General features: G+C 36.1%; 1 long non-coding RNA gene across 1 annotated transcript; it reads right to left on the bottom strand.

The window, feature by feature from the left end:
- Nucleotides 1–542: 542 nt before the first annotated feature.
- On the bottom strand, nt 543–16,011 carry LOC137472232 (uncharacterized). Its single transcript, XR_010998082.1, has 2 exons — nt 6,187–16,011; nt 543–2,591 (listed from the first exon to the last, which is right to left on the bottom strand). It is a non-coding gene; the product is annotated as an uncharacterized lncRNA (long non-coding RNA).
- Nucleotides 16,012–22,299: the final 6,288 nt, after the last annotated feature.

Genomic DNA, 22,299 nt, shown 5'->3' with positions numbered 1-22,299 from the left:
ACATTACATAAAATAACAAAAAATTATGCATACTCCAGAGACCTAACTGTAAACATATTTTGACAAAAATAATGAAACTATCTGAGCAATAACTAATGATAAAAAAATCTTAAAGAAAAGAATGAACAGAACATTACAGAAATGAGGGAGTACAGTCATGCCTGAGATAAAATGGCTACCCATGCTATTTGACAACAGAAATGCAATGTTTTAAAAGGAAAGAATGCTCTAAGCCAAGAGAATTAAGAGCCAAAATTGATGGACAAGGAGAGAGGATTCACACTTCATGTTTCCACTCACGTAACTTCATAAACAGTATGTGTTGCAGGAAAAATGTAATAAAAGAATGAAGCAGCAGGTCGTTTTTGAATCTATAGTTTCATTACTAAATCATTTATCTTTCACTCCCTCCTCCAGAATGATCAGGAATCTTCAATGGCAAAGAGGACATAAAATGGTAAAACTAAAAATACTTGCATCTTTCTGGAGCTATTCTGTGACTTCATGCACTTTGGTTTACTGTAATGGAAATATAAACTGTGTAATACAACAGAAATTAATTTATTATGAACAATAATGTGGGTCCAAAAACAAGAACACATCTTTGTAGTTACACTTTATAATTCAGATTCCCTGTGGCTTGAAACACATTCATCAATCTCATTGGTTTTTTTTACAATGTTGTAAAGTTTAAAATACAATTTAGAATTACGACTGATGAGTGCTGAATATGTATTAATGAACATAAGGAAGGGGTTCTTAAGATGTATCATTGTGGGACACGTGTAACACCTAGTTCAGGAAAAGCCCTCTGGATTCATTTCAGTAAGCTGTTTTCTATGCTAACAAGTTTGTTTTATAAAAGAACATACCTAAATGAATATCACAGAAGATGTTTCAGCCATTGAAAAATAAGTCCAGTTCCAGAGGTGCAATATGATACAAAAATATCATAACAGCAGTAGGAAGTTCATACAAGTGAAGATTGTCTTGTGTCTCAAACCAGCCTCCATCCAATAGTACTGTATGCTTATTTCTATTCCAAAATTGTGAGCTCTTAACATTTTATATCCCAGTCTAGATGAACAATCATGAGAAATGTTTTCACTTTTTTAGGAAACAAGTTTGATCCCTAGTCTGAGATCCCTTTCACTTGATCAAAAATCCATGGTAGCTGGTTTTGTTGTTTTAAACTCCTGAACTGGTCTTCTCAGTTTAATTACATATTTGTAAAAGTGTACTATATTAAAGATGCCAGAAGAGCTAGGTTCATACCCATATTAAACAGTTTAATTTTATTTACTAGATTAAATAATTGTATCTGGTTACTGAAACAGCTCATTCAAAACCTAACATTTCAGTTCTAGAAGTGACACCATACTGGTTTGTTATAACAGTAGTAATATTTCATGCCTGCTGATGTCCCTTTCATGAAACACCCTTAGTCCAACATCATAATGGCTTCTTGAAAGGTCATGCAGTGATGTGCTGTGAGGTCATGGCTGTTGAGTTTCATACAAGGTGAAATCCACTGAGGGGATAACAATTTTCACAACTAATACCATTTTTATGAGACACCTAGTTGTTATACCAGAATGAAATATATTTCTTCCAGCAAGATTTTGTTTATCTGGGAATCTATGAAAGAACAACATGCACAACACAAACTCTAAAAAGTGACTTTTTCTACAGACTACAACTGTTTTCCATGAAGATATTTCAGAAACAAATCACTCCCACTGCACCTAAGCTAGAAGTACATCTGATGGTAGGAAATACCTTAGCATGCCAATCACAGCTGAAGGGCTGAAATGTGAACTACTTTCACTCAAGTTACACCTGCTTAAGTAGCTCAGCCTTCATAGAAGAGACTGACCAAAGTTCCACACATTCATTTTAAATCAAAATAAAAGCATTTCACTAGGAGATATTTCACATTAATTTCTTAGATTTTTTTTCTGCATGTGCATTAGATTTGTTAAAATACAGATTTTTTTTTTATGATCTTTTTTGAAAAACTATACTCTTTAATAGTTTTGGTTGTATTTAAAAATTGGACTACCAAAAAAATTTCCATTGCTCTGTAGCCAGGAACACACACAGATGATTAATTTTTGACTCTTAAGCCAAAACAAATCTGGAAATGTAGAAAAAATAGATGGTCTATGCTTCTAGTTCTGATCTGTATTATTCTACTATATTTTGGTTTTATCTGACATTGAGAGGATTTCAGTCAGAATGGAAGACAGAAGATGCTAGTTGCTTTTCCTCTCCAATTAAACCTATTAATCCAGAAGTCCTTAAAAGACACAGCAAGAGAAGATGCAACTTATACATAATGTAAGGCAGGGGTGTATCAGTCTCTCAATTAAAAATTAATGAAGCTGAGAGGAGATATCTTAAGAGACTTTCTCAAGGTCACACAAAGTCAGGAAGAGCCTGCCAGTAGATTCTTCCAACACAGAAAAATAGACAATATTTTGTCTATTTACAAACTTTATAAACTTACTTACATACATATCCATATATCTGTGCATGTTTTCAAAATATCTTATATTTCCTTTAATTGCAGAACAATTCCATATTTTCAGCTGTAATGTTAAAGAGAAATAAGCAGTTTTCAGGCTGATGAACAAACTGGGTTTGAATGCTGGACTTACGAAGGACTCAGTAGAAGCTCACAAACCACCCAACAGAGGCAGTCTGACACTAAAATTTGCAGGCTGATGCAGTGCATAGCATGATCCACATGTGTCAATGCTGACACAGGAGGAACATTATGCCTAACACACCATCTCCCACACAATTACTTAATCATAGATGGCATCTTCAAGTTTCCTTCATTTATTTCTGACATTTAACACCTTTGGAGAAAGGTACCATAAGAAGTTCCTAAGTATTTTATTTATTTACAAACAACAGGTGCAAGTAATAAAGCTAGCTTCTTAAATGTAGGCAATAATAAAAGGCAAAGCTAATTACTGATTAATATAAAAGCATAAGATAAAGACAAGGTATGATTGAGGTCATACATTGCAATGATTAATGACTGTTTTCCAGAAAACATTCACTGAAAAATTACTTGTAAAATTATGTTCCTCTAAGAATTAATTAATCTAAAAGCTTTAAGAAAACATAAAAGCACAATAATCAGGAAGTTAGGTAAGCAGTGTGTTCTAATTTATAAAAAGAAAATTTGTATAATTGATTAGTCTGAGGGCAATTACAGAGCTGGCAAAGCCTTCAAACAAGAACCAAGTTAAGAACAGCATACTAGTAATCAGTTTCTATTCATCCTCCCAGTTATTTGCAAAAAAAAATAGTCAGAATTGCTGTGCCTTTTTTTTTTTTTTTTTTTTTTGGTATATGAAGGAAACAATACTATGCATGTGCAAAAATGTAGTCTGAACACATCCCACTATCAGCCTGCTGTCTGTGACTAATGGCAAAAGAGAATTTCAACCACATCAGTCAAACAGACTTGCATTCCAGCTTAGTTTATAGGCCATATGAAAAAGACCTCAGACAATGTTCTGCATCAAACTCTTTTTAATGTTCCAGAAATCATCCTCCTGTTTGTGATTTTCAGAAGTGTCATGAGAGGGAGTTAGTGATATTTTTTTCTTCCAGACGTTGCAGTGATGGCCACACATCACCAGAGTGAATGCTTGTGAGGAGCAAGCCTGATAAATCATCTACAACTAAATTTGCAATGCCACTGTCTTCTACGTGTGGGAGACTGGAAAGAAAATTTACCTGTGATGCTACATAAAATACTTCATGGGCCACATCTGGCCTACAGCATCTCATTTGTGAATTTACACCATAGTAGATGGCTTGAAGCCCTCTGTTGGAGGATGTGAGAGTGTTTTGCAAGTGACTGCTGCTTAGTAAGTGCATATTTCACCTTTGTGTGCCATAGAAAGTGCTACAGATGATCAAAGCCAGAGTGAGATTTTGAGGTGAAGAAACACTGAGTAACCGAGAAAAGAAAATAACGTCATTTGAATGTGTGCTGTTCATTCGAGGTCACTGCTGTAACAGGACACCAAATACACCATAGCAGAACATCCAGAATATCAAAAGTGCCAAAGGCAGAGTTGTTCATGTAGTATAGAGTATATAGTTTATGAATACTAAGTCCTTTTGCATCAGCAAACCTCATAACTAAAAATGACAAAGGATATATAAGAAGTGATGTGACCTCTGACCAGTAACATGGGAATATTACTATTTGCTGACTCAGTTCAGTTCAGAGTTAGCTCTAAATACATGCTTTAATATCTTTTGACTTTCAGTACCTGCTTAAATTTAAGTTTGTATATACATAATTTTTTCTCAATCAGGAGTTGTTATAATATATCAATAGTTAGCAGATGTAGGTGAAAAAAGGAAAAAAAAATCATGGGGATGAAAATTGAAGTGAATTTTTTTCCATCCACAGAAATAAGAACTTAAAGAAAAATCAGTTGTAATTTTTCAAATAAATACAGCTGTATTACACCTGCATTATAATACCTTTAGACTTTTATCTACCCTATGAAGAATTTCAGGAAAAAAACAATTAGCAGAAACTCTAAGCTACTGCATATGCATAGCACACCTTAAAACACAAAGCAAGATTCTCAGAAGGAAGAGCTTTCAAAGCTAAAGAAAGGATACTGAGCAAGCTTGGAGATGGTGCAAATTTGGGAGGAGTTGTTGACTCCTCGAAGGCAGGGAAGCTCCACAGAGAGGCCTTGATAAATTAGAGGGCTGGGCAATCACCAACCACATGAAATTAAACATGGGAAAAGTGCTGGATTCTGCACCACCGGGGCCACCACCACCATTTTGGGCCACCCTGGATGTATGTAGATACTGGGGAATGAGATGCTGGAAAGCAGCACTGCGAAATCAATGTCAATTTTCCTTCAGCTGGCTGATATAAATTTGAGGCCCATATTTCCTCTTGCTTATCCTTTATCAGTGTCATAAATAAATCACTATAACATTCAAACTTTTCAACCTGATAAAATACAGTTTCATTATATGACCTTTCTCATAGCATGTTAGCTGATTCTGATATATACTGTCCCATGGTATCACAATTTCTTGGTCATTTATTTTAAAGTATAATTCTTACCAGTTACTTCCCTCTGTAGCTTCAAGGGCAGTTAGAAGCTCAAGTTACTGCTTTTCTAGATTATTCCTACATCATTCTATATCCTACCAAATAGTTTACTCAGAATGGTCTCCAGAAGCATTGGGTTTTCTTTCACATATGAAGAAACACCTGAATAATAGAAAATACATTCAGGATTTTTCATACAAGTTTTCTCCAAGAAACCACAATTAGCATTTATTAGGGCTGGTGGAAAGTTGAAAAATTCAGGAGAAATATTTTTTCTTCCTCTTATTGCTTGGATACAGGAACTTAGCTCATAGGACCAACGTTACACAGTAAGATGAGTAAACAGATTTTGTTCTTTTTCCTTTACTACAGGCATAAATATATGACTCAAATTTAATAATTAACATTCCGTGTACTCCTTTCATTTTGCAACCAAATCATCAATGTTAAAAAATAAAACCCCTAAAATACATACTACCCCTAAATTTTAACTTTTCAATAGCAGAATTTTACTAGGAAATATTTTCTACACAAGGCAACCCTAATTCAAGAACCTAATTTTGTCAGTTAACATTTTAAATCAACAGCGGTCAGGATAGTGAAAGGAAAGGTAGTCTGAGAAGAGAACTGCTGCTAGAATAAATGTGCAAAATCATGTCTGAGTGAAGGACACTAAGTGTGAAGGAAATTTAGGTTAATATCTCAGAACTAAGGAAAAAGGAGGAGAGGGATAATTCATTCATCATCTTACAAAACTATTACAAATATATGGCAAATGCTGTATGTCAACACAATCACACACAATGCATTTGACTCAGTAACAGAAAGGAAAATATGGCAAAGCCTGAAGATACTGAATAATATTCTGGATAATTCATTCATTGACACCTCATTTATTATTATTTTTTTACAAAATTCTCTAGCAGCACCAGCTTTTAATTTCACCACAATTCAGTTCACTGGGGTTGAAGAGGCATGCTGTGACCTGGCCATGGTTTGATTATTACTGTTGCACAGGTTCCAAACTGGTTTTTAGAATGCGAAAATTCAAAGAAAACATTATATGAGATTACCTGTGAAGTCAAAGCTGTCTTTTGCTGACAACACCAGGCAATCATGAAATCAGTTCTATGTCACATACACTGCACCTCTTCCCATCTTGCTGCAGATGACTTGCTGACAGCTTGTGGTAACATGCACAGTACACGTATTAGCCCTTCCATCATTAAAGTCTGTAAGTCTTTCAAAAGAAGATGATGCACTTCTTTTCTTCATACTTAATTTACTGGACTAGCAAATATACCTAACATTATTACAATTTGTTCATATTTTGTCAGAATTTTTAAAGAATATCCATTTATTTATTCATTTCATTTAGTGAACATTTCACTGCATTTAATCCCAATGGCTTTTAACAGCCGAGAGAAACTCCTGGAAAAACAAAAAACAAACAAACAAACAAACAAAAAAAACAACAAAAAACAAACAAACAAAAAGGCAAAAAATACCCCCTCATAACAGCCACCATTTGAGGTCAATTATTATATAATTCTTGCAAATTCTGAACAACAAATTAAGATTAGATATATGAAAAACATTTTTATATTAAACCAGATATCATAAGGTATAATCTTCATTCATTTATAAGATTCCATAAATATTAGAGCATGTATTTTCAGTCTCCTCCAAGAAACAAATATATGCTTCTATAATTGTAAAGAAAATCAATTAGATATGGTTTACAAACAAGACTTGCATCAGGAGTTTTGTGACAGAATGTGAGGAACTTAAAACTGCTGAATTATAGCTGCTTAACTGTAAAATGATTCATCTATCTGCTTTTGTTCTGAAGAGCCATTCTAAATACTGCATTTGACTGTGCATTTCTGTGTGCCAGAATGTACTAAACAAATTCTATCAGGTTTCTGTAGATGAAAGAGATTGAGATGAAACAGCTTCTCACACACAATCTGGTCTTTTTGATTACATTTACAGACCCTCTAGTCATTCCACAACCCCACCAGTCCTTTGCTATGGCTTTCAAGCTGTGACAATTTAGATAAGTGAAACATTAAATAGCTCATTATAAGTCCACTTCTGCACCATAGGAATTGATGGCAGCGTTGCCATTGACTTCAATGGCAGTTGGATTATAGCTTGAAACACATCACGTATACATTCATCAGAAACATTTAAAATTCAGAGACTTTCCAAACTTCTTCAAATCAGTTATACTGAACCAATCTTACTACAAATTGGGAAGAGGTGGCAGGCCAGTTTTTAGAGTACTACAAAAAGCTATTGAAATAAGCTCACAGAAAAAGCTATTTACTTGTTCTGCCATTTTCAACCAAATATCTTGCTATGGCTTCTGTGACAAGAAATCATCGGGAAGTAAAAAGCCATTCCCAACAAATTTAACATAATAGCATAAAAAAAACCTTAAAATTTTCTTCCAAGACAGGCAAAATATTTATCTGCCAGAAACTGATCTACTATCAAGCAGTTACCAGGATGCACATAATTCAAGATTCCAGATTACAACAAATTGCACAAGCAAGCAGCTTTAGTAATTTAATGCAAAAGACAGTAGTCCAATGTAGTCAGAATGAGACACATTCCAAGTGGGTATGCATTTCCTTCTCTCTTACATCAGACCAAAGAGGCAAAGCCCAACCAGCCTATGATACTACAGAGAGACAGATTCTAAAAAAACCAAAACAATTCTTCCAGAAAGAGGCTTTATACCTCTGTGTTATTCACAACAGCTCTGCTACCTGCCAAGCAGTTTGTTACTATATATGAGAAAGGCCTCAATTCCAGATACCTTTAATTATGTCCTAACACTACCATCCTGCATAAGTAAGGAACTTATTTGTTACATTTTAAGAGGAGATAGTGTTGAATGGCAAAATTGTGTCATTGCCAAATATCAAACCAAAGCCCCTGTAAAGCTCAGAAAAAAATAGGAAAAGTTTGTGATAAATGAATTTTCATAATTTTCAACAGTTTACTTTCAACCCTGTTCAAGACAAGGAAACTGACTTGAATTCCTGAGAAATTTGAGGAACAGAAGATGTGCACAAGTTCCTGCCATATCTGCCAGCTTCTATATGAGCTTTTATACTAAGTGAGCTGCAATCAATTCCTTAAAAAACAATTTAACAGCTTAGACAAGGGCACCAGGAAAGCAAGCAGTGGAAGTAGTCTCAAGAGAAAGAACATAACATATGGACTTTTTTTTTTTTTTCATTTGACCTGGAAAGGTAAGGAAATGGCTAATATTAGAGTCCCTTGTGAGGTATTGTGGTCTTGCATTCAAATAAAACAGAATATTACCTTTTCTAGTGTTTTGTAAAGGATGTGGTAGGTATTCAAAGGTTTCACTTAATTTTTTTGGGTGACAAATATTCAGAGATAAGCCTCAAGTATTATTTTCAAGTCTTGTCAAGCAATTTGGCTGATCTTGTAAAATTTTAGAGCCCAGAGTTTTACCAGCTCCATCTCAGCCCCAGTGCTTGAGGACATACCCTGACCACAGGCCAACTGCATGCCAGGATAAGAGATGAAGGTGCACTTTAGTTTCCTACTGCAGAAAACCCAGACACGTGGAAGAGCAGCAAGTTTCTGTGCACCTCCCTGCAGTCCTCCCTTTCCAGGTTTACCAGAGAATGAGGCATTACTGTGTCAACTGTACCTGTCCTTAAGTGTCCACAGCCATTTTCCTCAAACTGTCTAAAGCAAAGTCAGAGGTACCAACACTGACCCAAACTACATTTAGAGCAGTCCAAAACTGAATCATAAACTTAATGGATCACTACTATGTAGCACAGGTTTAAGCTTCTGCTTAGATTTTAGGCAAAATTTCCAAAATTTGTTATATTAGAGGATGTACATTTTGGAAAAACTGCAGAAGACATCTGGCCTCGAAATGCTGAATATGTTTTACTTATATAGTTTAAAGCCTCATTTTTAAATTAACTTGTTTCAACCAACACTTTCAGTCAAGCAAGTGCTGCAGCATCTTCTTTCTTATCAATACTCATGCAGCATACTTTTCTGGAAGGGTGAAAGTATATTGCTAAGCATTATACCTCCAGAAACAAATCTCTTTTGGTCAGTACAATAGCCAAATCATAGCAACAGACAAAAAAAAAAAAAAAAATTTAGATTTACATATTTGTGTGTGTACATGCATGAAGACAAAAAACCCCACAATCAGTCAATCAGTTTAGAGGAAAGCATTATACTACATTCAAATGTCAGTTTACCACTTTTCAAGGCTAAAGATTTCTTGGGCATAATTTTCAAATAATTGCTAAGGACTTGAAAACTTGCACAGGCCTGGTTGTATTTGAAGCATTCTATGTATCAAAACTGCAGTTAACTCAAAATTGTGTAACAGAAAAACAAAACAGTAATTTAATGTTCAATATGAACGTTTATCAAATTTTCGCAACAAAACTCTGAGGCTGATTGAGCTGTTACAGTCATTTTAAGGTAATGCAAGTTCACTAATCTGCTCTGATGACAGTGGAGGCTGATGCAGGCACCTGAGGCTGGAAAATAGGAGGCATTGTTACAGGAATACCATATTGCTGTTCTGGAATCACCACAATAAAACAAGCACATGAAGACAAAACAATTAAGAAAAGTTTTTATTTCCCCCTACAACACAATAATAAGGTTTTTTGGGCTGTGTCTAATAGAGTATACGTCATTTGGCATACTGCTGTGAATGGCAATGAGCAATGTTCATAGAGATTTATTCTTCCCAAAGTCTTCAAAATACACTCAAAGCTTGACAGATAAGATGATGATGATAATAAACCATTTATCAAATTGAAATGCAGTCACCTCTGGGGTGAGCTGTGATATTAATATTTTCTTCTCTGTGTTCATTGTACCCCTTAGAGAGTAGCATTATCTGATTGGACTGCAGCTACAAAATTGCTTCAAGATCCCTACCAACAACTGGGAGAATTTCTTCTAATTTATAGGGGCTAAAAACAAAGGTATTCATGCTGCTCTAAATCTGAGTGTCTGCATTGGAGATAAGACAGATTTCTCAGCATAGCAGGATACTACACCAGGACTGTAACATGTCTGGAAGAAAAGGTCCTATCACACTGTTACACTGCTAACACTGAGACAGGTGCTGACCAGCTTCATCAGATCTCATGAAAGTCTTTTTAACCTTACTAGATAAATTTATAAGCTTAATTGTCTCCTCTTCAAAATGAGATCATGATTTCTTGTCTCACAGACTCAACACAGGTTTTATTTGGCTGCCATTTTGTTTTAAATAAATTAATGCCCATTGCATGCAGTAATTTTATCGTCTTGTGAGGTTTAAACTAATTATGTATGGAAATGGGAAAAAAAAAGTTTTATTGCTCAATTTCTTAACATTAAAAAACAAGTCACTGTTTCTTCTAAATAATATTTCAGCAGGAAGAAACATTATTAACTCTATTGACATCCCTTTAGAAACAGAAATTTAAAGTAAACCAATAATATTTATGTCTAGAGTTTTCTCTGGTAGAAGACCTCAGTGCCATAGAATACATCCAGCTAGCAACATTTCACGGAACCATTTGTGCACTTTGCTCATTGTAACTCATGACCACTCACCCCTACACTGACACTCAAACATGAGCGAACAAATTATGCGGAGGGGAACATCACTGCTTCTCTCAGTAAACATCACGTGTCACATCCCAAGAGTTCCATTAATGCGTCAAGTTTAGAAATAATTCAACTACAAGGCTGAGAATTAGACAGACTTTTTTTATCACCTTACTACTTTTAGATAGTTTGTGGAAAAGCAGAATTACTGGCAAAAGTGCAATGGAACCACATAACAGATGTGCCTCCCAGGTGCAGTAAGGCTTAGTGCTAAATGCTGTCCAGAATGGCTAAAATACCACACTCCCTCCCATAAAGGGCACAAGTCTCCACTTCCTTTTCCTCCACTAACAAAATCTTGCTGAATTACTTAAACCAACATGCAATTAGTTATGCTCTTGTTAAGCACAAAACACTAATATTTTGCCTATTTATTCTTTCAATATATTGCAATTTTCCACAAACTAATATGCCAATACAAGAAAGATACCCTATGCATAATGACACATCCTTGCATATCAAATAAGTAGCAAAATAAAAAGCTCAACTCATCACTCTCCTCAGATGTGCTTTTCATTGCTTGAAACTATGTAATTGCCAAGTTAAAGTCCAGATTTTATCTGGGTCAGATTCACTTTATCTAAAAATAAAACTTTATTCTCTGAAAACTTTCCAACTGGAGCAGGCATTCCCTTAAGCCTATAAAATAAAAATAATATCAGCATTGGAGATACTAAAATATGAACATAGAAATAGAACACTGAAAGAATTGGGGCTGCTTGAATTTGGATTATAAATTCTACAAATGTAATTCCAAGTGCTTACTTTACAGCAACATTACTATAGTGGATGTGTCTCCTTAGAAACAGAGTCAGCTTTCATTCAGCTTTAGTGGGAACATTAGTACTGTAATTTCTTACCACTTTGCAGCTTTGAAGAATGACAGAAATGAAATACAGAGGCAATTATTTTAGCTTCTACTGGAATTCCAGTTTTCTTTTATGTGCACTTTAAAAATTCCAGTCTGACATATCGAGAAATTTCTTTTCAGCTCTTTTTATATTGGCAATGCTAACCACATGCTTCTCAGTGATCACTTTTTTTAGTGCAATCCTTATGTTTTACCTAATCTGCTTAAAAAGCTACTTACAAAAATCTCAGTTTGCTTCTTCTCCATACAAGTTCCAAATTTCCAATATTGTTCCATTCTCTTTTTGCCCATTCCAACATCAGGAGTCACTCAACAGCAAGAGGAAAAGGTTTTTGGTGGTGAGAGGATGTGTCTCAGACACTTTGAACGTGGATGCCCTTCCTCTCCACCAGCATCTTCTCTTCCCTGGGGTAAATTCCCTCCTCCATTTGTGGAAAGGGTAAAAAAGATAGGCAATGCTACTAAGGAGACTGTAAAATGTACATTTAGTAACCAGAAAGTGCTCAGATAACCCAGCCAATTAAAACCAACCAGTCAGAAGTCAGCTATACCATAATACCCTGCTCAAGGATTGTATATACCACGTCTCTCAGAAGTGTTGCCTGCAAAGGTCCAGGTATCTACCACAGTGTTCTTCCACGGTACTTTTCAACTTTTATACGAGGTAATTTGCACAGGTAATAGGAGATAAAATGCCAGTTGTAGAGGAAGGCAGACTGGAAACAAGCTATATTTTTAAGAAATAAACTGACATCAAGAGCTTCCAACCTTTTTATGTTAAATAATTACCTGAATCAAGAGCATTTGATCAGACCAGAAGAATAGTTGGATTTGTGCTGATTGGGAACAAAAAGAAAATAAAGTTACACAGTTCACTCATACTGTTGTACATCAGTGCTGTCCATAAATAACCATGACTGTCAAATATTTTTTCTGCTTTAGGCTTCTTCTGGCAAATTACAATAATAATAGCTTCTCAAACCAGAAGGAAAAGAAAAAAACACATCTAGCTATATCATTATTATGGTGGTCTTCTCTGTAATCCAGGATTACAGGATTGCAAATGAAACAGTTTAAGACATTAATTCAATAAAAAAATAAAACTACCCTGTTAAAAAAAAATTAAAAATCAATCAGTTTTTTGTTGGTTTTTTTTTTTTTTGGAAGCATTTTGGAAGTTGCTTTGCACAGCAGCTGAATGGAGCCTTGATTTGGGAGTTTATCTTCCTATATCTTGCAAGGCAACAGTGATTTCCAACCTATGTGATCTTTCTTTGATACAATAAGAAAGAAGTATACATAGGTTCTTTACCATATCAGACAAGAAGAGTCAGCTCCAAAACTCATCAAAATCTTTTCCACACTTAGTTCCTATTTCTCTGGGTAGGATGCTAATTTTTCCCTGCTGGTAAGGAGCTGCATCTCATGCAATGAAAAAAAGCATCCTTGATAAAGGTCATTCTCTGTATAATGTCTATAATTTCCTTTCTAAATTTCCCCAGTGTTTTAATCTTATCATACCAGGTAGGAAGTAACTCAGTGACTCATACTGCACATACCCCAAGAAGGAAGATAAACATTTGAAGATCTGCTATGTCAATACCTTTTACATCAAAAATTGACCAATTCTCCTATTCCATTTCCACACATTTTTTTTGCTTTCAGTAATTTACTTCTCAGGTTGTTCATTATCAGCTTTACTTGGTGTTCTTTTGATGTCTTACCAAGTTTGTTCCTTAGCTGCTTTTTGAAACACAGGCAACAACCACTGGAAGCCATTACCATCCCAATTGCCTTTCCCTCTTCTTGCTAGAGATATTTCCATTTTAATACCATGTTTACAAAGTGATAAGTACTAGCTGATGTGTTTGTACATAACTTCAGGGTGGGGAGGAAAGGAATAAAAATGTCTGCTCCATCACCAAGGATCTGTTGGAAACGCACACTTCTTCCTAAAGGAACTTAACCGAACCAAACATCTTCTATACACATGCCAAATACAGAAAAGTAGAAAGACTAAACCAGTAAAGCACAAAGCCTAGAGGTCATTTTTCTGAACAAAGATGCTCACTTTATTGAGCTTTTAGTGTCAAAGCTGATCAAAGAGAAAAGCCAAGTAGGAACAAGAAAGCACAAGCTTCCACACCCCAAACTGAGGCAATTATGGAAATGCCAATGCCCATCCTTTGCTTTAGCTAGATGGAAGACCCTCTATGCTCTCATGTGACTCCACCTGGAGTGCTGCAGCCAATTCTGGTCTCCCCAACACAGGAAGGACATCAACCTGCTATAGTCAGTCCAGAGGAGGTCACCAATTTGATTAGAGAGATAGAGCACCTCTCCTATGAGAAAAGGCTGAGAGTACTCGATTGTTCAGCCTGGAGAAGAGAAGGCTGCATGGTGACCTAACTGCAGCCATCCAGTAACTAAAGGGCACCTACAAGAAGGCTTGGGGGGAGACTTTTCATAAAGGCATAGACTTTTCACAAGGGGCAATGGCTTCAAACTTAAAGAGGGTAGGTTTAGATTAGCTATTAAGAAGAAATTATTTACTGTGAGGGTGGTGAGGCACTGAAACAGGTGGCCCAGAGCACATGCCCAATCCCTGGAAGTGTTGAAGACCAAGTTGGGTGGAGCTTTGAGCAGCCTAGTATAGTGAAAAGTCCCAGTGAAATCAGCATCCTACCCCATGGAACAGGGGAGTGTGAACTAGATGACCTTTAAGGTCCCTTCTAACCTGAGCCATTCTAAGACTATGAATTCACACTACCTACTTCATTGCCTCTCCGGTGACTACTGGCCAGTCTAAAATGCTGGGAATAGAATCTCCAATATCCATTGTATCATTTATTTAACAAGATATTGTGTTAACATGAGTTAAGAAATTGGCAGGGGTAAGGGGGCTAAAGGAGGGCAGGAGGTGTAGATAAAAAGGGGTTGGAGTTTGTTTGGTTTTTTTTCCCCTCTCCCCTATTATGGGACAAATTTATAATTTAGGTTTCATATGTCAAATTTGCTCCAACCTACTTACACACTATCTGTACTAGCTCTTTTTTATTTTGGGGCAGTTGAGATTGAATTATATCCTGAAAGTATTTTTATGTATCTTCTGCAAAGCTTTTCCAATTACTGTAAAAGCACCAAAAGGCACATTTTCACAATGCATTTTCATCTTAGAGAAAAAATAGGAGACAATCCTCTCTACCCTGTAAACTTATTCCCTAGAAAGACAAGAGTACAAAGAACAGTATGGAATCTTGCTGGTTGTATCCAGCAATTGATACAAGATGCTTAATCCAGGAACATTTTTAGATTGGGTAGGAGTTGCCTGGAAGATGGCAAGGCAAGCAATGGCAAAGGAGATGATCAGCAGTTCATTTGGTACAAAGAGTGTGGATCACCAGATTGGTAAAAATGGCAACTGTAGAAAGAAAGCTCGAGCTATTTTGCCATGGCTCATAAGCAGGAGATCAGAGTGGGAAAACCCAGTTTTGTGAGAGAATCTTTTGTTGTCATAGGCAATTTCCCAATGCTCAGTTGAAGGCACAGTAATAAATAACAGCTGTAGCTGGATATGATGTCTCCATCTTCTGATTATATTGAAAGCAGGGACAATAAAGCAGGAAAAATTAGATGCTGCTTTGGCTTTGCATTTGATAGTGGCCCTTGTCAGAGGCAAAGTATCAGCATAGCTGCATCTCTGGGTTTTACTTTCCGATCTAATGTAAAAAATAGCATGAAAACATATCTCCTCAATATCTTATTTTCTTGTTTTTCTTTCTTTTTTTTTTCTCCTCCCTTAGTAAAGCTAGAAATAGCATAAGGCAGGGAGATATGTGGTATTTGAGATTCCTCAAAAACTAAATTTGACAGGAGAGCTTGTTTGAAAATATAAGCTGGAAGATTTACAGATAAAAGAATATGAAGCCTTCCAGTAGAAAACTAGTCTCAGATGCAAAAAATTAAACAGGTTAAAAAGTAGTTTGTCATTGTCTGCCAATGAAGTTATGCTTATTTCTTCCTACCACTATCTTCAAAGGGTGAGATGAAACCACAATGGGATATTTGACTTTGAATATGTTTCTTTCTGTCATTGAGCTTTAAAATCATGTTCAGAAGTTAAAGGGGAGTTGTAATTTTCCTTACAGAAAGAGACAGCCTCCTTTCAATAACTTTTTGCATATTTTTGAAATTCGAGCTTGCATCCTAGAGCTAACATTTACCATGTGCTAGATAAATAAGATCATAAAAAGAACTTTATATGTCCTTTGAAGCATTCTAGTGGTACATATCAGGAAGACTAAAACATGTAATTGAATCCTTTACATTAAACTGGAAGTTTGCATTTTACATCTGGTTTATGTTGAGAAGAGAATAACATTGTTTACAACTACATCTCAGGAAAAAAAAAATCAAGTCATTATAAAGATAACAGAAGTTCTTTTCCCAAAGTAATATCCTGTATAGATGTACAGGATATATACACCCTATGTACACAGGATATATGTGTATATATATATATATATATATATATATATATATATATATATCCCTACAGAATTTATGCACAACCCTTTCAGATACTCATATCCTAATGTGTACATTCAGTAAATTATGGTAGTCCAACAATGCCCAGCATTCTGGAGACACGTTGCCAGGTCTAGCAAATCCCAGTTTCATCTACAATGACAAGGATTTTTCCACTTCAAAATTACCTTCTTCCTTCATTACTTTTCTTGTTCAAACCTCTAAACTATATTTTTCTAAATGTTTTGGTAACAAGTGCTTTCCAAAAGCTTTGAAAAAACTATTAAAGTTTTCTCTAAGCAAAATTATTTTCACTTGATTTATAAATTGTTTTCATACTACTTATAATTTGTAGAAGGCATTTACAAATCTTACATGCCATCTTTAAAATTTTGCATTTTTAGTGAGAGAGATTGAATTAATGAAAAAAACTTAGTTCAATAACTGCAACTTTTTTTTTTCTTAAAATTAACAAAACCCAAGGAGTTACTATTTTTTCCCTTAAATTCATCTATCCAGTTCCTAAATATACATATTTTCTTCCTGCAGGATTTGTTAAAATTTTGAAAAGCTGTCAACACTCTAGAATGAAAACAACCCTCAAAAACTGTTACAATCATGGAAGCTATCAATTACAAATCTTCCCTTAAAATTATCTTTTGAAGTGACATCAGAATTCATTGATAGGTGACTCATGGGAAAAGGAGCTTTATCAAGATTGTACATATTTGTAAGTAACAGAATAGTTCTGAAGCCAGCAATTACTCTATGTTTCAACATGTTCATAAACTTAAGCAGAATAAGCATTTAGGAAGCAGAATTTCCATTCTTCATTACTTGAATCAACTGACTTATGATATAAAAGCTTCCTACTCTTCATTCTAATAAAGGACAAAAAGTATGTTTAAATCATTTTACAAAAGTATAATTTCTCTTTCCTAGAAGAACTCAGAGGACTTACTCAAGCTGAAACTCTGATTTGTTTTTTTATTTAGACTTTAGATTGCACATGTTCTACCCTTCTTGGCCAGAAAACACTATTGCTGCGTCTCTGAGACAAAGGCTGCTCAGGCTTGAAAGTCACAACCTACTCATTTGCTCTTGAATAGTTCAGGAAGAATGAACATCCTTCACGCTTCTGGGTTTTCTCAGGGACCACATAACAGCTAAAGCAAGTGACAGGAAGATTTTTTTTTTTTTAATAAATAGAGTCATCTCATTTTTGTTGCAAAGATTAATGAAAAATAAACCAAAAAGTTACCTGGGAAGTCCTGACAATGTTTCATGATCATGCAGATTTCTTTAGGTTGCTACACACACAATAGTCCTTGACAACTTTTTACTCCGTCTTTTCTGTGCCTTCTAAAATGATTGATAAAAAAGTTCTCACTTTGTTCAGTCCAAATCTTGGCCTCATGACTGAAAGAAAACGTTATTTACAAAGGCAGCAGACACATTGCCTGTCTGTTCAACTCACTGATACTACTGACATTTCATCACAGTATCATTTGTACTAAACAGTTTTAACAGTAAATTACTACAAAACCATCAAAACAAGCATTTATGTTCCTTTTCCTCACCTGCTAATTGAGTGTTATTCAAGCCTCCAAAAAAACAAGTGTTGTGTCACAAAGCATTAGTTGCTAAGCATTATGCTGTAGAAAGAGTTTCTATTTCCTGCATTTTAACCAAAGCATTCGGTTGTCCATCTAAAACCATCTCTAAGCAGAGGAGGGTTGACTATGAACCACATCTTTCAGGCACAGATCCGTCAGGAACAACTGACAGCCTAAAATATATGAATGGAAATTGATGGAGCAGCACTGAGAGAAGTCTGATGTGATTCCACAGGTATTTTCTAAAACTCTAAAAGACAACATCTGAAGAACAGTACATAAAAGAGTCAAGACATAAAATCCCATTAGATAAGTTATACTCCAGGAAACCCTGCACTGCTTTTAAGTTTTATCCTCAGCTATAGAGAATCATGGCATAGAACCACAGAATCACATTCAGGCACTACCCTTTCAGCTTTGAGAAAAACCAGACTACAGTTTTTGTACCTAGACAGGTTTATTGAAAGATTAATGTAAGATCTCTGCAAGCAACACCATCATTACACTGATTTCTCTAATGGTGAACAAGTTTTAAGGTCAGATGATTGGTGTGTCCTTGGGGAAACCAGATTCACAGCTCCTTTCTTCTGTGCTCTTCCTAGATGCCATGCAGACCAGCCTCACAGAGAAAAGTGTTCTACACCGGTCAATAAGCATATGCCAAAGTGGGACATGTTCCCACTTTGAAAACTCTCACATGTTGTCTGAGCATAGACCCACATTCATCAATCACATCTGAAGAGCTGTTGGGAGTCCACTAGTGCCCATTATGAATCAAAATTAGAAGAAATGTCTAAACTCCAGTTGAGCAGAAAACACTCAAGGTCACTGATGGCTCCATTCACAGTCAGCTATTGTCTGGTACCAGGCCAGTTTAAACTTAAAACTTGCTTAGGGTCACTAACTTAGCATTTTTTGGGTTCATACTTCCTTGACATAAATAGTCCATGACTATGCTACCAATAAATTCTTATGTTTGTGTCTAGAGATGAGTGAAAAATAGACACACATCACAATCATGTCTCACAGGTCTCTTTAGAAAGGAGCTCTCACTCAGCCAATTACAAGGCTCTCTATTTCAAATTGTCCTTGGGACTACAACCGAGGCTGGAAAACTTCCAAGCATGTTTGTACTTTGGTGCTATCTGCTCCCAGAATCTGGACTTTTTACTTATGTTCAGCTTCATCTGTTGACCTCACCTCCTTGCTCAGTACCTTGACATTTAATTAAGAACAGTAGTAAATTATATAGCATCTTGCGGTTATTTTACAGAAGACAAGTTGGAAAAGTTTGAGAAAAATCAATAGAAATTAAAAAGCATCTTGTTTCTTGCTTTGGTTATCTTGTTTTGACAGCACCTCCAGCATTTGCAGGTTTAATCTCTCTTTCAAGCTAGAGGCATGAAGCAAAATGCCAAAGAAAAATACTTTGTCCAGACTCAGCTAGTAATTTTCAGGTAATTACAGTGCTCAATGTTCAGCCTGAAGTTTTCTACATAATTAGAGGTTTAGGATAGCTGCCTTTCTTTAGTAAGTATTTCAATTCCAATTCATCTCTGTTAAAATAACCCCCCAAACCACACAGAGAACAATATTCCCTGGGTCAGAGCAAACAGATTTATTTAATATACTCCTATAGCTTTCCTCGAAATCTAGGTAAATAAACTAAACTAGTTATTCTGAGTTAGAGAATAGCTCCCTATGATAAAGAATGGCATTAAAATATTTGAGGCCAAAAAAATCAGTTATTCTATTTGCTTATTTTACAGTGTGTTATCAGCACCAGAGAGGCAGTCACAGTTCTTATCAGGTGCTTCTACCTTAATAAATGGCATACAACGAGCACAGTTAATTTTGTTCTGTTGTGCTACAGCCCAAGGCTTCACCACATTGCTGTTAACCAGCAGCCAGGTCTGCACCACCTTCTAGCCCGAGGTCACAGACACAAGTGTCCAGAGACAGCAGCTCCTGGAGAACCTAACAGCTTTTCCACAGAGTGCAGAGTGGAATCCCAGTGCCCCTTTTCAGATGTGGTTTCAAATGCAGCACCCTGCTGATATGTTGATGTGCACACTGCATAAATCCAGGTACAAAGACCAGGCCAATTTCTTCCTTAAAAGATCCTTTCCAAAGCTCTGAACCCATGCACTCACTCTGCTTGCTAGCAAGCCAATGTTTACTATCCTTCCAGAGTGAGACCAATGACATGAGCAGAGCTTGAACCCCGGGTGTCCATGCCGATGCTTTCATTTTCCATGCGTATAGTAAGGATCCTGTACTGGTATGCATACAGATACAAATAACCTTCCACATACTCAAACTTTAGCAGTGTTTTAATGCAGAGCAACAGGAAGAATAGTTGTGGATCAGCATAGCACAGGGAGAAACTTTTTTTTCATTTTGTACAATACCATTTATACAGCCAAAGTCCCTCGCTCAACCAAGATTAAGAACTTCAGCAGACTTTGTGCGCTGTTTCAAATAAATACTTAACACTGAAATAAAAATTTTCAACTATATGTGTTTTGTTTTGTATGTTTTGAAAAACAACAACTAAAAATTTCAAATATTTCAATTATTCAGGATTAAAGCTAACCAGCTGAGCAGAAAGAAACTTGCACACTGCTTCATGTATCCTGCCAAATGTACCTTTACCTTCTAAGAGGGCTGTTAAAAAGTTCAGCTAAACCTAAATAAGAATAATGTCAAAAACTGCATGGCTCATATATATACCAACTATATAGACTAGATGGAATCAAACTAGAAATTTTAGAAATCAAATCATATATTATAAAACAAGAGGAATATTATCAAACTTTAGTAACTATATTTTTAATATCTAGCCTTGAACACTAAGAAGATCCAAGAAAATCTTAACAATCAACCACGGTAAAATCTACACTTTACCTATGGATTAATTATGGAGTGCTATTTATCACTTTCATATATCACTTAAAGCAAGGAATATGCCTTAAAGGATTAAGTTTTGCACTTAGTCAAAACACTGAACCCACTGCCACAACCAGCAGAGTGTTTAAAAAAAACCAGAAGTGCAGCAGTTACCCAATTCTAAGTCTCATTTTATCAAATTAAGAGCCTAGTGCTGCACCAGTGATTTAATGAACACTTTCACCTTTTACATTAATGGCATCTCTTCAACTCCCTGAAGAAACAATAATATATTATGGATTCACAATCAAGAAATGCATTGTGACTACAAATTCTATTTCATATATCTCTCTGCACATAATTAAGATTTAAATTCCTTGCACTGTATTTGAGCTATAAGCAACCCTCCAATGGTTTTTAAATGAGCTTTAATGATCGACCCATATGAGGATTTTGAATACTAACATTATCAATAAAAACAGTTCTATAAAATATGCCAGCTCCACAGATCTATTTCTCATAATATAATGTTATTGCTATCATTGCAAAGAGCTACATCATCCTATTGGCAGTGGTAGGTAGGGTAGCACCCGTTAGAAAAAGCAAACATTATATTGAAAACAGAATTGCAAGGCTCATTAGTATTTCCTGCTAATATACCACTAAGGCTGGAGTCCAACAGACCTTTTCTTGTTTACTTCATCTTAAAAACATTCACCCCAAGAGATGCATATCAAATACCACTGAACATCCAAGTAACATTTGCATAGGACTCTAGCCTGCCCATGCTGTAGGGCAGCTATTCCTTTTCCACCTACTGGCATATCGCCCACAAGAACTGTTCCCTACAGCAGTAACAGCCTGCACTAGTTAAGCATCAGCACCCAGTTTCGCACTGCTGTCACTTAGGTAACAGTGCTCCTCTTCTCAAAAATCACACCAAAACTGCACAAACAAAATCCCAAATTCCTTTCACAATGGCTATGACAAAACACAAAAATGTATTTGAAGTAAAAGCTTGTGAAAACAAAAAATGAATGCACACTGGAATAAATTTAATTCACAATTATATTTTTACCAGTTCAGCTCTACCCTAACCAAGAGTCGTACTGCACTTCTCCAAAAGGCAGCAAACAAGGTCCTGGGCAGAGCTGCCCAGCAAGAGCCCAGGCAAGCTTGGGGAAGGGTACGAAGGCAGGATGAAGTTCAATCGGGGTAAATGCAAGGCTCTGCACCTAGGAAAGAAGAGCCAGACCAGTCAGGCACCATCTGCCTGGGTAGTAGCTCTTTGGAGAAGTCCCTGGGGGCTGCCAAGCCTTCTAAACCTATTGGACATACCCAGCAGTTTTCTGGGTTCTCCAGTCATCCCAGCCTCCACACAACCCCACCCCTCAGGCTTCAGGGCTGACCACCCAGGAATTCCAGCCTTGGCAAAGGCTGCTGCATGCACCCCTCCTGCTGCACCAGCCCTTCTTCAGAGTGAGGGTATGCAGACACCCCAGACCCTGAGGGCCTAGTGGCTGTCCTCCCCATAGCTGTGAGCTCTATAACCCTGTTCAAGACCTAAACCAGATTTCTGAATGAAATTCATTCTG

Source organism: Anomalospiza imberbis, chromosome 4 (genome assembly GCF_031753505.1).
Source record: "Anomalospiza imberbis isolate Cuckoo-Finch-1a 21T00152 chromosome 4, ASM3175350v1, whole genome shotgun sequence".
Classification (NCBI taxonomy): domain Eukaryota; kingdom Metazoa; phylum Chordata; class Aves; order Passeriformes; family Viduidae; genus Anomalospiza; species Anomalospiza imberbis.
This window is presented reverse-complemented; position numbering and strand designations above follow the sequence as displayed.